The sequence below is a fragment of the Lontra canadensis genome, unplaced genomic scaffold, assembly GCF_010015895.1.
Source record: "Lontra canadensis isolate GAN:19392208 unplaced genomic scaffold, GSC_riverotter_1.0 scaffold76, whole genome shotgun sequence".
Lineage (NCBI taxonomy): Eukaryota > Metazoa > Chordata > Mammalia > Carnivora > Mustelidae > Lontra > Lontra canadensis.
The window spans coordinates 1874611-1892619 of record NW_022631070.1 but is presented as its reverse complement, the minus strand read 5'-3'; positions in this window follow the sequence as shown (position 1 = coordinate 1892619).

Sequence of the window (18009 nt, the reverse complement as noted above, 5' to 3'; positions counted from 1 at the left end):
AAGACAAAGATCTTGTAGCTCTAATGGAATACAAACAATCTCTAATTTTTTTTTTATTTTCCTTTTGTGGAAACACTCATTCATTATCTTCCAATAATAACCTATATGCCACATCTCATTGCTACTTCTTGCTTTGTAATCTTTTGGAATGATTATGAAATAAAGTCAGTCAGCAGCACAGGCCTCATCATAGAACATGTATTTGTTGATAAGATTTTGCTTTCCTGCAATTCTCCTCAATATATAATCTTCAAAAACCTATTGACATTGCATACCTATTAGAATTACTGGAATAGCTTACAAAGAAAATGGACAATGCCAAGTGCTGGAAAAGATGCAGAGCAATAGGAGTTCTCAGAGATTGCTGGTGGGAATGTAAAATGATAGAGCCCCTCTGGAAAGCAGTTTGACAGTCACTTACAAAATTAGACACCCACCTATATCACCTGGCAATCCTGCAGATATGTACCCAAGAGAAATAAAAACATATGGCCATACAAAAACATGCATGCAAACATTGAGAATGGGTTCATTTATAATGCCTAAAACTAGAAGCAACTCAAATATTTATGAGCTAGCAAATAGTTTACCTATATAATGAAATACTACTTTGCAATAAAAATGGCAAGTTAAGGGAAAAATCTTAAATGCATACTGATAAAATAAAGAAGCCAAATTCCAAAGGTTGTATAAATTCGTTACCTTTACACTAAAAAGGGTGAATTTTTCTATCAATTATATCTCAATAAACCTGAAAAGAAAGAGGAGAAGGAGGAAAAAGAGTAGGAGGAGGAAGAGGAAGGAGAGGAAGGAAAAATGAAGAATGAGCTGTGTGAAAGTTGTTTGAAGATAAGGCCTCCATGGTCCTGGGATTTGTGTGGATCAGGCCCGGGTCTTGATTAACATTAGCCTTTCTTCTCTGGTATTGGTGGCGATGGATTCTTCTCACCCATCTACTTACTCCCTTCTGCTCCCTAGGATGGAGCCTAGCTCCAACCATGCACATGAAATAAATTAAAAACAAAACAAAACAAAACATGTGACAGAACAAAACAACAGTAAAAATATCACATCTCCAAAATGGGATGGCATAGCTGAACATGAAACTAGTAGGGTTGTGTTGCAAATGTGGCCATTTCTCCAAAAAGCTGTTCTGGAAAAGGGAGATGACAAGATAGTAAGGGGGCATTAAAGTGAAAAAGGAACTAAATAATTACTGTGCAATTTCTTTCTGATTTCTAGATTTTTTTTTTTTACTTTATTCCATTTCTGTGGTTAAAATATATGTGTGTTGGTGGCAGCAATAGGCTACATGTTTTTTAATATGATTTTGAAATGACAACTCAGATCATATTTTAAAAAGCACGGTGCAAAACATATACAAAATAATTTAAAAGGATTCCACAATTCATGTCTTTTCCTGAATGATATATCAAGGGGTTCCAAGTCATAATGACTAACAATTTTTCTCAGGTCTGCTCCTGCCTTATTCCCATACTCCATGGACCCTGTGACTCACCAAAACCTCCAGTATTTCTCCCCATTCCTCACGGCCTACTTTGCACTCTGCCTTTAGGCAGAAATGCTGTCCACTCACCATGCTTTTCTAGAGTTCTGACTGTGGCTCCATTGGGAGTATCCCCCTTCTTGCATCTTTGATTTTCTTTTGAGATTCCTCTTGGGTGTCTTTAGTGCATTTCACCCCTACCTATAGCAATTCTGCATTTTCTGAGGAGGAGGGATTTCTCAAAAGTTATGGGGTATAGAAAGTGAAGCCACTTCCTAGAGTGCCCAAGTTTCAAAATGTTCTTAAAAAAGAAGCACAATGTGACAATCAAAAACAATTTCCAATTAGCTTACTCTAGGACACACATTTCCTCACACTCATACATCTCTTGAAATCAATTAATAGTGTGTCATAGTTTAGAGGACAGCATTTACTTTTCTACATGATATATAATATTGTATCTTTTAATTGGAGACCACTCAGATTTGATGCAATTCTGTAAACACAGATTTAATTAAGTTTTCCAAACACTCAGAAGATACCGTGCAACCTAGAGCAAGCAACCTGAAATCTCTCTTCCTATATTCCACTCACTCTTCTGTCTCCGTGAAATCCTCCTTTCCCAGGCCTGTCCAACATGTCATTTTTCTCTGATGCTTTCTTTGTTATATATAAAGAAACTTTTTAAAAAAAATTTTGTAGCATTTAAGCCTAAGCAGCAACTGATAAGGGAGGAGAAGAAATCAAGAAATCACAGTTTAGTTTTTTTTTTTTTTTAAAGATTTTATTTATTTATTTGACAGACAGAGATCACAAGTAGGCAGAGAGGCAGGCAGAGAGAGAGGGGAGGAAGCAGGCTCCCTGTGGAGCAGAGAGCCCATCGGAGAGTTGGAAAAATGGGGAGAGGCTGGAAAAAGGGTACAAACTTTCAGTTACATGATAAATAAGATCCGAGGACCTAATGTATAACATGGAATACATACTAAAAGAATAGAACTCAAATGTTCTCTCTCACACAAAGGTAAACATGTGAGATGTTGGATGTATTATTAACTCAGTGTGGGAAATCTCTTCACAATGTATACAGATCTCAAATCATTATGTCAAAACACTTTAAATGTCTTATAATTTAACTTATCAGGTGTGTCTCAGTAAACCTGGGGAAAAAAGACAAGGGCATTACTTTGGCTGGATCATAGAGGATGAGAAGGGTCAGGGTATTTCCTAGTAATTAAAAGCTTCCTCAGAAACTACACTTGTCTTAAATTTTTACATGAAAGACATGCTTGCATTACGAGGAAGATTGGCCTTTGGTCATTATTTTTTGGGAAATGTCTATTTTAATGGAATAAGTTAAAGGAATGTATACCAATGTATGTCTCAGTGAATAAGTGGACCAGAGGAGAACATATTTATCACAGATTCATAACAAATGACTTATATCCTCTTTTATCCCATACGGCTGTGAGGCTTCTCCTCTGGGGAAGTTCTAATTTATGTCAAAGAGGTAAAGAATAATGGTTTTGTTTTCATAGGTTCATTTTTTTTCCTTTTAAACTAAAAAAATTATAACACCACTGTGAGGTTTGCTACTTCAGCCTTACTGCCATTATGATAAATAGGAACATATATATTTGCTCTATTTATTGGTTAAAAGTGTTACGTGGCATTTATACTAAAGTAGACTAACATGACCATTTGCTAAATTGTGTATTCATGCACAGATAGACAGAGGCCTTGCAAGTTGACTCTTATGTTGTATAATGACCCCAAGTTCCTAAGAAATGGTCTTTCCATTCTCATATACATTTTCCCTTACCTCTTATGTCTGTCTAGAATTTCAGTTGTATATGTTAAAATTGGAGTGATAATTGATAATTATTAAGTAGATACTGTCTGACGTTAAACGTCATTTCAGGAACAAATGTCACTGTCAATTAGTTTTAGATTTAATACTGTCAGTGTTTTGGCATTTTATACTGAAAAATTTACTGCGTAGCACTAGAGCTGGGTACATTTGAACTTATAGGTAGCTATATGATGATGCCGCTAGGCAGTCTATGATTTTGATGAGTAGAAAGATTCTTATTCCTTCAGTAAATGATAGACTTTTTCCCCTGTATACTAGAATTTTGTTACTGTATGCATTCTGGTTTCATCAGATCTATTTTCAATTTTGTGTCTATGTGTTCTTTTCTGAAATAATTTTGGTCTTTTGATATGTGGCTTCTTTTTTTCTCATATGATGATACTGTGTTTATATCTTTGCCATTGGAATATTTATTTATAATTTTTATATTTATGATCTTTATTTAGTGGTTGTATGTATGAGGTTCTTGGGGGTATAATCGTGTTGTATCCTATGTGAGATCAACTTTAGCTAACTATGAGACTTTCATTGAAAGTGTTTCCCTATAAAAAATTATTTGTTTTTACCAATTAATTCAGGCTGGGACCGCTTTTTGCTGTTAATTTTGATGTATAATTCCCTGCTGTAAGGATAAAGTCTTTATGTTGATGGTAGCACACACCAGAACCACAAACTTCTTGATAGTAGCTCTAAGACCATGAATTCTCAAGACAGACCATATTATTCCCACCAAAAGAACAAACCAATATAATCAATTTTCTCTCTTGTCTGTATCTCCTGGACCAGTGGCCGACTTTGCTGGTCTGTCTTCTCAACAAAGATGTAGCCACCAAAACCCTGGCTTTACGTGAGAGATCTGAATATCAACTTAACTGACCTAGGTCCAAATACTCTTCTGTTCCTGATGGGCTTTCAAACTCTCATTGGTTATCAAGACCTGGAATCTTCCCTAGAAATCTCTTGGTCAGCCCATTTTGCTCTCTGCTTTTAGGTTTTTACCCCAATAGTTTCCCCTTAAGTTTGTGAGAGCTTAAATATGCTTCTTAATGTTTGTTATATTTATTCATATTTTCTCTTTGCTTTGTAATTAAAGTTATATGGTATAATACATCTTCATAAATAAGAATATATCATTTACAAAGCATATTCTAATATTACTCTTACATACTTAGCTTTTAATAGACTAATGTTCCCATTAGTCATCTTATCTTTTAAAATACCACCCTTTTTGGCTCCAGGAAATATGTACACTATTATTCTATGGTAGAGATTTTTTTTTTTTCCTTTTTATCTGTAGTAAAACTCGAGTCCATTAAAAAATGTAGCATCTGTGGATGTGATTGCTGCATCCACAGACATAACAAAAGGAGTACAGCCTTAATAAACATGAAAATTGAGTTTCTTCATTAACATACTACATTTGGATGGTTGGAAATTTGTACGCTATCTGATTTAAAACCTTTTATTTTCTTCATCTGAAATTCGGAGAAGTACATTTATAACACAACTTCTGTGTAGTGATTCAATATGTCTTTTGACATTTTTTTTTAGAAATGCCACCCAAATTATTAATGCTAAGTGTATTACTGCTGAAAGAAAAGTTAAGAACACGTTGAATGTCAAGATCATGCTGCTCTAAATAGTATGGAATGGGCTATTCTTTGTAATTGCTGTGAAACCAAATTGGTCAAAGAATCTATTCAGACTGTCACAGTGTTGTTTTTCAGTTTCTGGCCATATTTCATGAACATACTAGCCATTAGCATAGCTATTTTATCAGAGGTAAATGTGCCAAATTAACGATGACTGAGATTCAGGGACAAGAAGGGCCCACTGAGATTCACAAAACATTCCCTGCTGTAACCACAGCATTGGTGGCAAAGGGGAGGGAAGAGGATGGTGTGTGATGGATAATAGGTGGAGGCTCAAGTGGGCCTATGGGTATCAGATTTAATAACATGATACTAATTGGCTGTCCTTGCATCGTCCAGGCAAAGCCAGTCAGAGAGTTAGCATCATCGAGTAGAGATCCAGCTCAGATTTCAGACTTGGAAAGAGCTGGGGAAAACTAAGAAGCAGTAATATTACTTCTCGGTTATGGCTGTCGCTTGCCAGGGAATCAAAGAAGTATTAAATAAAGGTCAAAACGCAATTGACTGGAGTCAGTCTGGTGAAGAACTGAGCTAAAAATTCTGATGGGCAGTTCCCCAATGTAAGCTTCAAGTCTCTTTATATTCCCTTTGTTGAGGGCCAACTTCACTGTAAAAACTAAGATAAATCTGAATCTTTAGACGCGTGTTCACAGATGGGGAGAGAGGGAGGGACAAATTCCGGTCTACATTGACAGAGATGAATATATTGGAAGGGCTCAGGGACGTTCATTAGACAAGACACAGGATCAGTAGAGTTTGCTTGTTTTGTTGGTGTGTAATCATAAACATTCCAGTGCATGTGCTTGTAATATTACGGTCGGCTCATTCAGTTTCTTTCACTTACTGTTAGAGGAGGAAATTTCTGTCAATCCATTAGCATGATAATTGTGACAAAGCCGAGCTGTAGATGGGTTTGTTTCTAGGGTGAAATGTTTTGGGTAATGGCTATAGCTCACTCTTATGTGGTAAAGAAAAATGTAGTTTGGATTCTTAGATAATAGAGTCTTAATAAATGGAATGTACTTTCATTAACAATTCCTCAGGTTTTTAATTAGTGCCTGTTTATAGAGGCTGGTTTTATATTTTATACATTAATGCTGTAAAAACTCCTATTTTTTTCTCTATTCTATTGTGTGATTTATGCTTCTCGAGATGCTGCCACAATTGTCTTCATTTCTTGTAATTGTTTTACATTTTTATATGAAGCGAAAGTTGTATAATGGAACCTCAGTTTGAAAAGTTATACCAGGAGCTTCTGGAAAGTCTTCCAACCCACAGATATAAGTAAACAATTAACAATCGATTTTAAAACAAATGAAGGCATCAAGTCTGCATTTATTTTAAAGGAAACATGGTTTCATCTGGCCCAACTTGGAGATTCCAAACATTTTGTATTGTAAGGTTGTGCCTATGAAAAATTATAAGGCTATATTAAAAAAAAAAAAAAAGGAAAGGAAAAGAAAAAGAAAAAAGAAACATGGTTTCAGGGGTGCCTGGGAGGCTCCGTGGATTAAGTGTCTGCCTTCAGCTCAGTCCTGATCTCAGGGTCCTGGGATTGAGTTCCATTTTAAGCTCCCTGCTCAGCGGGGAGCCTGCTTCTCCCTCTCCCTCTGCTGGCTGTCTCTGCTTGTGCTCTCTCTCTTTCTCAAATAAATAAATAAAAATCCTAAAAAAAAAAAAAAAAAAAGAAAGAAACATGGTTTGTGAATCATGTACCCAATGTGTCATTCTCAATAGGAAACAGAAATCTCTTTATATGGATGAACCATTGTTGTATTGTTTCTCTCTTTTCCCATTAGTTATGAGCTGAAATAAGCATGTGAATTCAATAAATAATAATCAAGAAGGATATTGCCATTTATATTATTAGTTAAGTGAAAATTTAAAAATATTTTAAAATTTAAAAATTTTTTTTTAAATTTTAAAATTTTTAAAAAATATCATTTTAAAAATATTTCTTTATTTATTTGAAAGAGAGGGGGCATGCCTGGGCAGGGGTCTGAGGTGTGGGCAGAGGGAGAGGGAGATAGAGCAGTTTCCCTCCTAAGCATGGAGGCCCATGTGGGCCTAACGCTGAGATCATGAACTGAGCCAAAACCAGAGACAGATGCTTAAGCAACTGAGCAAACCAGGTGCCTCATCAAAGCCTCATTTTTCTTAACAGTGTTTCTTGGTAGGAGAGGCAGATCTATGATGAGTTTTTTATGAGAAAAAACTGAGAATGGAAATCCCTATGTTCCCTTTTGACTTGGTCTGTACATTTACGGTGTGTAACAACTACTGTGCTCTAGGTTCTGGGCTACCGTTAGTTTTTTACTGTCCTTTCGAAAATACTACTGTTCTATTTAATTCTGTGACTCATGCAAAGAAAGTTTAAACTTAAAAAAAAAAATTCATGGTGTGCCTTTTAATGTCAAACACCCAATATCTAATGCCAAATCTTGATTATTTTTCACATTTAGTAGAGACGGTAGATGTGTGAAAAATGCCAAAGAAAATGTCCAACACAGTTTTTCCACTTAGTTTTGGTGTCTATTACTTGTTTTACCCTTAAAAGATAATAAGTGTAGACAATTGTATTATTCTTTCTAATTATTTTTCTACAGAAAAATATATTTTATGAGAAAATTTGTGCCAATTTGAATCATAATGCACAAAATAACTTTAAGAACTCAACGTAGTAAGTTGAAAGACTGCCTTCCTCTACTTTGTATCATTGTGGAGAATACTTCTAAAAGAATAAGGATTAGACTGTCTTTGGACTTTATTTATTTATTTATTTTCATCTTTTAAAATATTTTATTTATTTATTTGAAAGAGAGAGAGAGCCCAAGCAGGAGGAGTGGCAGGCAGAGGGAGAGAGAAAAGCAGACTCCCCGCTGAGCAGGGAGCCGGACTTGATCCCAGGATCCTGGGACCATGACCTGAGCCAAAGGCAGACGCTTAACCGACTAAGTCATCCAGATGTCCCAGTCTTTGGACTTTAAAATAAGCAACTGTGCTTCAAGTGAATGGTTTGAATCTCAACGAATTAAGCTTAAAAAAGGCTTTCAAATCCTTAGTGTTCAAGTAATGGTTGTGCAGAAACAGTTTGTTGAAGTGCAAATTTGTTTTGAAACAACAGGATTTCTTCTCTTTCTGTGATTTGAATTATTTTGGAAGTTTAGCGTTCTAGAAACCTGGAGACCAACTAGGAGAATATCTTTCCTCCTCAAGAATGTCACATGCCCATATATAGTTTATACAAAATGTATGAGTTGCCTCTCTTCTTCACCCTCTCCTCCCATGAGAGGGTAGAGGGAGGTAGCAATGTCCAGTGTAATTAGATCTTTCTGGTAGATCATTTGCAGATGGGCTTTAAGGCTTGACTGGTCAGGCTGACTGCTCCAACAAGTGGTAACCTTTTGGTCCTAACCAAAAGGGATAAAATGCCCTACTCATGAAGGATTTATGCTGAGTGCGCTCCTTAGTAAGGACTACTTTTTAATAAAAGTTAAACTATGAAAGTATAACTTAACTACTTGTAACCTTAGGATAAGGGTTTAGAATCTTTGTGAGAATGCTTACAACGTCCTTTTTAGCTATCCCCAGCCTTGGCCAACAGACATGATGACAACGGGAATAGTTAAGAAGAGAGGAAAGGTGAAACTACTTTCATTCTGACTTATAGGACTTTTGAGTGGAAACTTAGTCTCATTCGCCCCTGATCCTGAAGTATTCATGCAAACCCACTGTACTTCTTGAAGTTTCTCCTCTTTAAAGATGACTTTTGCATAGCAGGCTTTGAGTTATGTGGGTTGTAAATCATGCATGGGGAATTTGTAAGGTGTTTTCCAATACACTTGTTGACACAATCACATCTATTAATGAACATATGGATAGTGCAGAGTTGTAAGGGATGTTTTAGTCATGAAAATGGCGTCTTCTGATCAGTGCTAACTAATAGCTATTAAAAATCTGAATAAAGGCTTAACTATCACTTATACCACATCCTTATTACCAAAAGACTCTCCATCCTTGACAAGGAAAATATCGGTGAGGCAATATTTCTCATTTTTGCTATTCCAGACCCTCTAAAATATGACCAATCTCATTTATTCGTCTTTATTATTTTCCTTGCTTCCTGCCTTCTTGAATTTAACAAAGATTGTTCAGTTAGCTAATAAATATAAAACACTGTATTTGACATTAAAGAAATATAAAAATAAACCTAAAGAGAATCTGCTCTATAATCATGTATACTCTTGTCATGAGGAAAATGCATATGCATGATCTCATGTCAGTCCCGTGACAAATGTACACCTCTACATTTGTGAGTTTCTTATTCACGTTCCGTTGACATGGCCTGGACCTCCCAAAGCTCTACTGAGTTAAGCACCAACTCAAGACTCGCTGTTTCTGTGTCATTTCTATTAACTGTGCCAATCATAGTGATCTCTTCTTCTTTACAACAATTATTAATTGTTTTTAGTATCGCACTGTCCTGTATTATTTTATCTTTTATGTATAGACTTCATCTTTACAATTGATGATTAATTAAATACAAGAAGAAATAATACCTTCTGCTTCCCTGTAACCCCAATTTTTGCCTTGCAAATTTTTAACAATAGAAGGGATTTGAACAATGGAAAATGGAATCAAAGAATACAGAAAGGATGTCATGATAAATTATGCTCCCTCTTCCCGTTCCATTGGTAACAGAAATGCCTGGTTCACAGATTTCAGATTCCATTGTCATGTAAGTGTTGCTGTTTTATAGCTTTACAAACGATTTTTAAGTGGATGCATAATAAACAAATCTAAAATTTTAGCAACCTGTCACCAGGTGGTGACAAAGTCACAGTGGTGCATAGTTCAAGCAATTCCAGAGGGTAAATCACAAACATACTTGAACATGTTGCAACATTACACAAACATATACATATGTAATTTCAGATTCTTTTCCAACTACTTTGTGTTCTAAATTCTGGAATACACAAGGATCCTAAACCCAGGTTGGAAGCAAGACTCTCTTCTATTCTTACAAATCCAGTTTTGTATGTGTGCTCTTTCCTGGCCTCCTGAGGCACACAATTCATGTATGTATCATTTTGTCTTGTTTGACTGCCAGGGAGACCTGAACATATCAAAAGGTTGGCCTCTGTTTTTCCTCTCAGTTTAAAATTACTAATACATCCTGGACTCTTATTAAAAACTTTCCCTTTTTTTCCTTTAAATGCCAGAAAGAGAAAAGATTAAACAAGATACAACAAATCATTCAAATTTTCAAACAATTTAAAACTCTACGGCTGCTACTTACCGATTAAAAGGAGAAATTTGGTCTCTCAGCGGGGACCCTTATCCTATGATTTTGCCTTAGTCTTTCAAACTTACCTCCTACAAGGTAATATATATGCCAGTTAAATATGGCTCAGGTTGCTGCCCTCCAAATGAACCCATATTTTCCAGACCCCTTATATTTATCATGCTCGTATATTCCATGTTTTTTCTGATAGCCAGAATCTCACCATCATTTCAGGTACAACCCAGATGTTACCACCAACAAGTAGCCTTCCCTAATGCCCACTACTGTTTGGGATTCTTTCCTCACCTGATTGCTTATATCAGTTTGTGCATTTCTTCCAGCACTTACATACATCCCGGTATTGTAATTATTTTTATAGCCCTGTTTTATTTTGTGTTAAACTGAAAGCATCTTATTACATAGACCAAGCTAATTAGCTCTGTTTCCTTCATTCCGGTAGTACTCACTACATCTGCATTTGTCTTCCACCTGTTTATCAAACGAGAACCCGCCAATCTAGTGTAAGCAGGACTTAATATATTATATACGGTATCCCTTAGCTTTTGAATTTCCTTGGGCTATAGACAGAGATTTTAAAAGAAACAGAATGAACAGCCGGCAAAGAAATTAAAAAAGCCTTTCTGTGTGCACACACACAGCGTTAAACTGAATCTGTTCAGATACAATGAAAGACATTTTGGGGCAACTATTTTTATATTTTTTAAATGTCTCACAATGAGCAGGAGAACACACGGAGAAAAGAGAGTCTTTTTGTATTGTTTTGTTTTGTTTTTAGGTTTTAGGTTAATCAGGACGAACTAGTGATTTTTGTGATGGGAAATTAGAATATTGTGTGAATGACCAGAAAACACAAGGAAAGGACCATGAAGGAAATTTCAGAAGGGAAAATACAAACAAACAAACAAACAAAAACAAAAAACAGTCAGGAAGCACTAACATGCCAGGCTAGATGGAATAATGGGAAAAATTTATAGAAATAAATTAATAAGTGAAGTAAATTACTAAGGCTAAGCTAAAGAAGCTTGAATTATATGTGAAAGACAAGTGGGTGCTAATAGAATGAATTAGAGAAAAAATTACACGTATTGAGTGGGAGAAATGTGTGATTTTATAGTAAAGCATTTTAAGTACATAGGAATGAAAAGAGAAAAAAATCATATTCAGCTGCAAAAAATAAAATTCCCTTAATAAAAATATGAACAATCACATGTACAGAATGATTCATTGCAGAATGAAGGGTGGGCCTTGGATCTTAAACTGTCATTTCAGTATGTTGACCTTTGTAGATTGAAGGACAAATAGGAAATGCCAACAGGGCATCACAATCAGCACAGAGGGAAGCAAAGTTATTGTAAGAACCATGGATTTAAGCTACTATTGTGCAAAAACAGCTTTAAAGTAGGAACCATAGCACTAGGGAAACAAAATCTTGGGAATGATATAGAAAGAAAAAAAGAAAGCCAAAATTATAGGCATCTCCACTTAGAAAATTCGTTAAGCGTTCTGAGGACGAAAGAACACATCTATCCAATACAGTTTTTTAAAGTTTTTATATTATGAAGAGTGTATTTAAGAATTTGTTTTAGCAGTTATTTGTTGATATTAATGTTAGAATAAGACTGGTCTTTATTTCAATCACTGTTCAGTCACCTTTGTGATTATGGGCTATCACAATCATTGTCTGTGTTGGTAAAATACAAGTAGTGCTTCCTACCAATCACAGTTCTTAAAGGTTCAATGAGATGACTTGGGGGGTTTCAAGCACAGAGTTTGTTTAGAGGCAAGCCTTTAATAAATTCTGTACATTATGGCTTTTTGTAAATAGTGCTTTTAACTTGTGCTTTGTTAAGAGAATTTTATTTGAATATTTAACAATATGTTAATTTACTAAATATACTACAGTCCAGCTGATTTACTCTATGACTTCTTGATTTAGGTCAAACTTAGAGACCAGATTTCATAAAAATGTAATGGACTGGTTTCTTTAGCAATCTGTTTCATTTCCTGCAAATCTTTTCCCTACCTCGCCCCACTTTCCATCACATCTCCCACACTACCTCAACCAATATCTCCATAAGTTAGTCAAGAATGTAGAGAGGTTTTGTCATTTGGGAACAAGGTGGTGCCAATGGAGGAAGAATCCATCTCGGACACAAAATCAGCAAAGCAAAATAAAACAGAAAGAGATCAACAAGCACACATGTTCACTTTCAAGGTCTGTACATACGATGTGGCACCACAATGAACTACTTACTCTTGAAAACCTGTGGTATGTGTGCCTGTTTGAGTTCTTGTGAAAACAATCATGTTACTGTATAAAAGTTAAGTGCTAAAAGCCTCATCCTGCAGTCACCTACATGCGTGCCAATGAAACTGATGAAATGCTTCATAGTCGAAGTAGTTTCTAGTTAGGCCCAACCTACTGACCCATGAAAATTACATTTGTTGAACCAAAACTTAGCAGCTGGGATGCCATCTTGTATACACTTCAGTGATTCTATGAACAATATTTACCTTCCGTTCGTTTCCTCATGCAAAATGTTCTTTTTTCCTATCTGACATATGGTAGATACTCCAGACTGTAATTAAGTAAGTTAGAGAACAGGAATTGGAAGAGCTTGAACAATTGTTTTTAATTTTATGGTCTACTTCAGAGATTTAAAATAACATGAATTCAAATGGATTTATTTCACTAAATTCCTTTGGTATCCATTATTTGCAAGGCACGCTCATAGGTATTATGGGTCATGAAGAGATTAACAGTGTGAAATCCTTGCCGGCAGTCAGCATTATAAATAGTAATAATACTATATCATCACTAGGTAGATTCCATCAAAAGGAATATTGGAAGAATTTAATATTAAGAGACTGAAGGGTAAAACTGTATGATCCTACTAATACAAACATGTATATTAAAGTCAACTCATATGTGTTAAGATGTCTTAGCAAATACAGAATGGAAAAGGAATTACTTAAATTAGTAACAATCAATATGAAAAATTTATAACACACATCATATTTAACAGTGAAGCATTAGAAACATTGTCTTTAAAAACTGGATAATAAAAAGATGCCTACTATCACGATTGCTTTCCAAATTTTACTGGAGAAAAACCCAGTTAGTACTATAGGACAAGAAAAATCCTTAAAATGATGACAGATTGAGAGGGCAGAAGCAAAATGTCAAGTTCCCTAAAGAGGAACATTAAGGAGATTCTCAGGATTAATAATTCCTAAGAGAAGGGGAGAAATGAAGTGAGCTTACTACCTTGAGAGTTTCCAGGAATCAGCACAGGGAAGGGAACTGAAGCAGATCTCAGCACCCTCCCTGAGTTGAAGACATAAAAGTGGGAATTAAGATTGGCCAAGGCAGCTAGAGATTGCAAGGCATAGGCACAGAGAGGAGAGAATCATAGAAAGAGCCCCAGAGATCTGCACTGAATCAACCCCAAGTGTTCAGAGAGTAATGGTGAGTGTATGTTTGTAAGGAAGCTATATTAGGATGGGAGAAGATACATCTCAAAGGAGTAGGCTTTCACAAAACGGTTTACATTGGATAATAATCAAAGGTTTAGAAACCACATAATACACTGGGTACCAGGTAGTATACTTTAAAGTCGTAGCTTGGGGGGCGGGGAGGGAGATAAAATTAGCCTTAGACTAATATCTTCTCTGCCTTCTTCTGAAAAAGCTTTAAAGAAAACAGCAAAAAGATCAAGTTGTTTCCAAGTTACTATGAATATTTAAGAATATTTTTAATACAAAATTATCCAGAACCCAATAATTAAAAATTCACAATGTTTGTCCTATATTCAAAAAGTAACCAGCAATGAAAAGCGAAATAATATGATGCATAATGAACATAAAAATCAATCAATCAAAACAGAAGCAGACTTCTTCTGGTCCAACACATAATGAGCTTGGAAGTCACTACAATCCTCAAAACAAGAAAAGGCCTAAATAAGATGAAAATCAATAAGTTTTATATTCACTAGAGAAGGGCCATCACTGGGCAAATGTGTGCCCTCAGATTCAAGGCACAGGTGAATACAGGAACTTGAGCTCGCTAGAGCACACGTGCAGAAACAGAAGCCCCCACTAGAGCCAGTAACAGACTCCTTTTACCCAGGAAACCATGTTCCGCTTTCTACAACAATCACAAGAGATACTAAAAACAATATGCCATGTAAGGAAACAGAGCAAGCTGCAAAACCAGATTCATATATGGAATTATCATCAGACCAAGGTTTAAAAATTATTTTATTTTGTTTTATTTTAAACATTGCTGAGAGCAGATCGTAATCATCCAGGCGCACAAGTTATGTTGACTAAGAGAAGTGATGGAGGGCGCCTGGGGGCTCAGTGGGTTAAGCCGCTGCCTTCGGCTCAGGTCGTGATCTCAGGGTCCTGGGATCGAGTCCCACATCGGGCTCTCTGCTCAGCAGGGAGCCTGCTTCTCTCTCTCTGCCTGCCTGCCTCTCTGTCTACTTGTGGTCTCTGTCTGTCAAATAAATAAATAAAATCTTTAAAAAAAAAAAAAAAAAAGAGAAGTGATGGATACATTAACTCTCTTGACCTTGGCAGTTGTTCTACAATGTGATTGTATATCAAATCACCACATACACTGTAGGTGTATGTATGCGTATATATGTATTTTTTTTCAATTATTCCTCAATGAAGCTAGATTTTAAATAGATGTAACAGAATATTCAAGAATTGTGAGACAATTACAAAGGGCAAAATGTATGTCAAAGGGAACACCAGAAGGGGAAGAAACACAGAAAGGAATAGAAGTATTTGAAGAACAATGGCCGAGAATTTTTTTATATTAATGGCAAACATCAAAATGCAAACCTAAGATGCTCACAGAACATCAAGTAGGATAAAAAAAAAAAAAAACCACTTAGGCATATCATGATTAAACTTCAGAAAATAAAAAGTAAACAGAAAATCTTTAAGGAAGTCAGGTGTAGGCAGAGCAACCCTGTACCTATAGGGAAGAAAGGTAAGAGTCATGTTAGACTTCTCTTCAGAGATCATGCAAGCAAAAGTGAAGTGAAATATTTAGTGTTGGAGAGAATAACCATTGTCAAAGCTAGAAAAATGAAAGAGAAATTAAGACTTTCTCAAACAAAAATTGAAGGGTTTGTCATTAATAGACGTACTTGGCAAGAAATGTAAAAAAAAAATTTCTTCAGAGAGAAAGAAATGATGTATGTCATAAACTCAGATCCATATAAAGAAAAGAAGAGCATTAGAAAAGGAATAGGGACTATTCAGTTCAACAGCTGACTTTCGCTCAGGTTATGATCCCAGGGTCCTGGGATCGAGTCCCACATCAGGCTCCTTGCTCAGTGGGGAGCCTGCTTCTCCCTCTTCCCCTGCCCCTGCTCGTGTGCACCCTCTTTCTCTGTTAAATAAATAAATAAATAAATAAAATCCATAAAAAAGAAAAGGAATAAGTGAATATAAAATATGAGACTGATGTGCTACCTATTGCGCTAACTGAGGCACCTGGAATAAGTGAATATAAAATAAAATCTTTAGTTTTTTGGTTTTTTTTTTTAAGATTTTATTTATTTATTTGACAGACAGAGATCACAAGTAGGCAGAGAGGCAGGCAGAGAGAGAGAGAGGGAAGCAGGCTCCCTGCTGAGCAGAGAGCCTGATGCGGGACTTGATCCCAGGACCCTGAGATCATGATCTGAGCCGAAGGCAGCGGCTTAACCCACTGAGCCACCCAGGCGCCCCTTGGTTTTTTTTTTTTTTTTTTTTCTCTCCTGTGTATCTAACAGATAAAAATTTGTTTAAAGTAGTAACAACAGCAATTTTAGGTTATAGGATAAGTGAAATGGTTGGCATGAATATTTTAACAGAGAAAGGAGAAACTAAAAATACTCTGTTATAAGGTACTTGTACTAGCAATAAAATGGTATAGTGTTATCTGAAAGTGGAACTAGATTAGTTATAAATGTATACTGCAAACCGTAAGGCAATCAATGAAAACGGTTTTTAAAGAAGTGTAAATGATATGCTAAGAGATGAGATAAAATAGCAGCATATAAAATGCTCCACTAAAACCGGAGAAGGTAGAAAAAGAGTAGAAGACAAAAACAAAACCAAACAAAAACAAGCAAAGCAGGGCAAATAATAGAAAACAGTAACAAATACGGTAAAGTAAATCCAACTATATCAAAAATCACTGTAAATATGAATAATCTATACCAATCAAAGGACAGATATTATCAGACATCATGGAAGGTTGAAAGAGACCAACTATATGTTGTCTATAAGACCAGTCTTTAAATAAAAAGACACAGATTTAAAATAAAAGGAGAGTGGATGATTTACTACAATAACCCTAATCAAGAGTAGCTATATTCATTCATTCATTCATTCATTCACTCAGACAAAGCCAACTTTAGCAAGGAAATTTATCAGAAAAAGAGGGGCATTATATACTGATAATGAAACCACTTCTTAAAGAAACTTAATACCCAATGTGTATATGCCTAACGAGAAAGCATCAAAATACATGAGACAAAAATTGGTAGGACTGCAAGAAGAAATACATGAATCCACTGTTATATTTGGAGACTTTAGCACCCTTCTATCATTAATGAACGTATCTAGTACACAGAAAATCAATGAAGATACAGTTGAACAACATCAATAAACTGGACATAATGGACATCTATTAACTATTACATCCAAAAAGAGCAGAATACAAATTCTTCTCAAGCTCACATGGACCATTCATCAAAATAACTAACTCTGGGATGTAAAACATACCATAACAAGTATTATGTGCTCAGACCACAGTGGAATTAAGCTAGAGATCAATAACGGAAAGATAGCTAGACATTTCAAAATATCTGGAGATTAAACAACTCACTTCTAATTAACACGTAGGTCAAAGACTTTTTAAGAGAAATTAAAAAAAATATTTTGGACTCAATTAAAATGAAATAAAACTTACCAAATTTGTGTGTGTTGCAAATTGATGCTTAGAGGGAAATTTATAGCAATGTATGTATGAATTTGAAAAGAGGAAATATCTAAAATTAGTGATCTACTAATCTTGTTTCTTAGGAAACTAGAAAAAGAAGAACACATTAAATCTAAAATAAACAGAAGAAAACAAATAAAATTAAAGTAAAAAGTAATGAAATTGAAAATAAGCAACAGAAAATTCAAAAGCTTTTTTTTTTTTAAAGGGCAATAAAATTGATTTACTTCTTGCTGTGATAACTAAGGAAAAGGGAGAATAGAAACACATTGCTAATATAAGAAATGAAATAAAAAGGAGCCATTGCTACTGACCCTGTGAACATTGAAAGGATAATAAAGTAATATTACAAACAACTCTATGGTCATAATTGATAATCTAGATAAAATGGTAGATAAATCTACATAAAATCTAGACCAGTTCCTTAACAACATACAGTGTATGAAAACTCATACTGGAAGAAAAAGACCATCTGAGTAAGGTCTTTATCTATTAAAAAAGTTAAATCAATAATTAATAACCTTCCAAAAAAGAAAGCACTAGGCTTAGATGGGATCCCCAATGAATTCACCAAACATGTAAGGAGGAAATTATACCAATTGTTTACAATCTATAACAGAAAATAGAAGCTGAGGAAATGCTTTCTAAATCATATGAGATCAACAC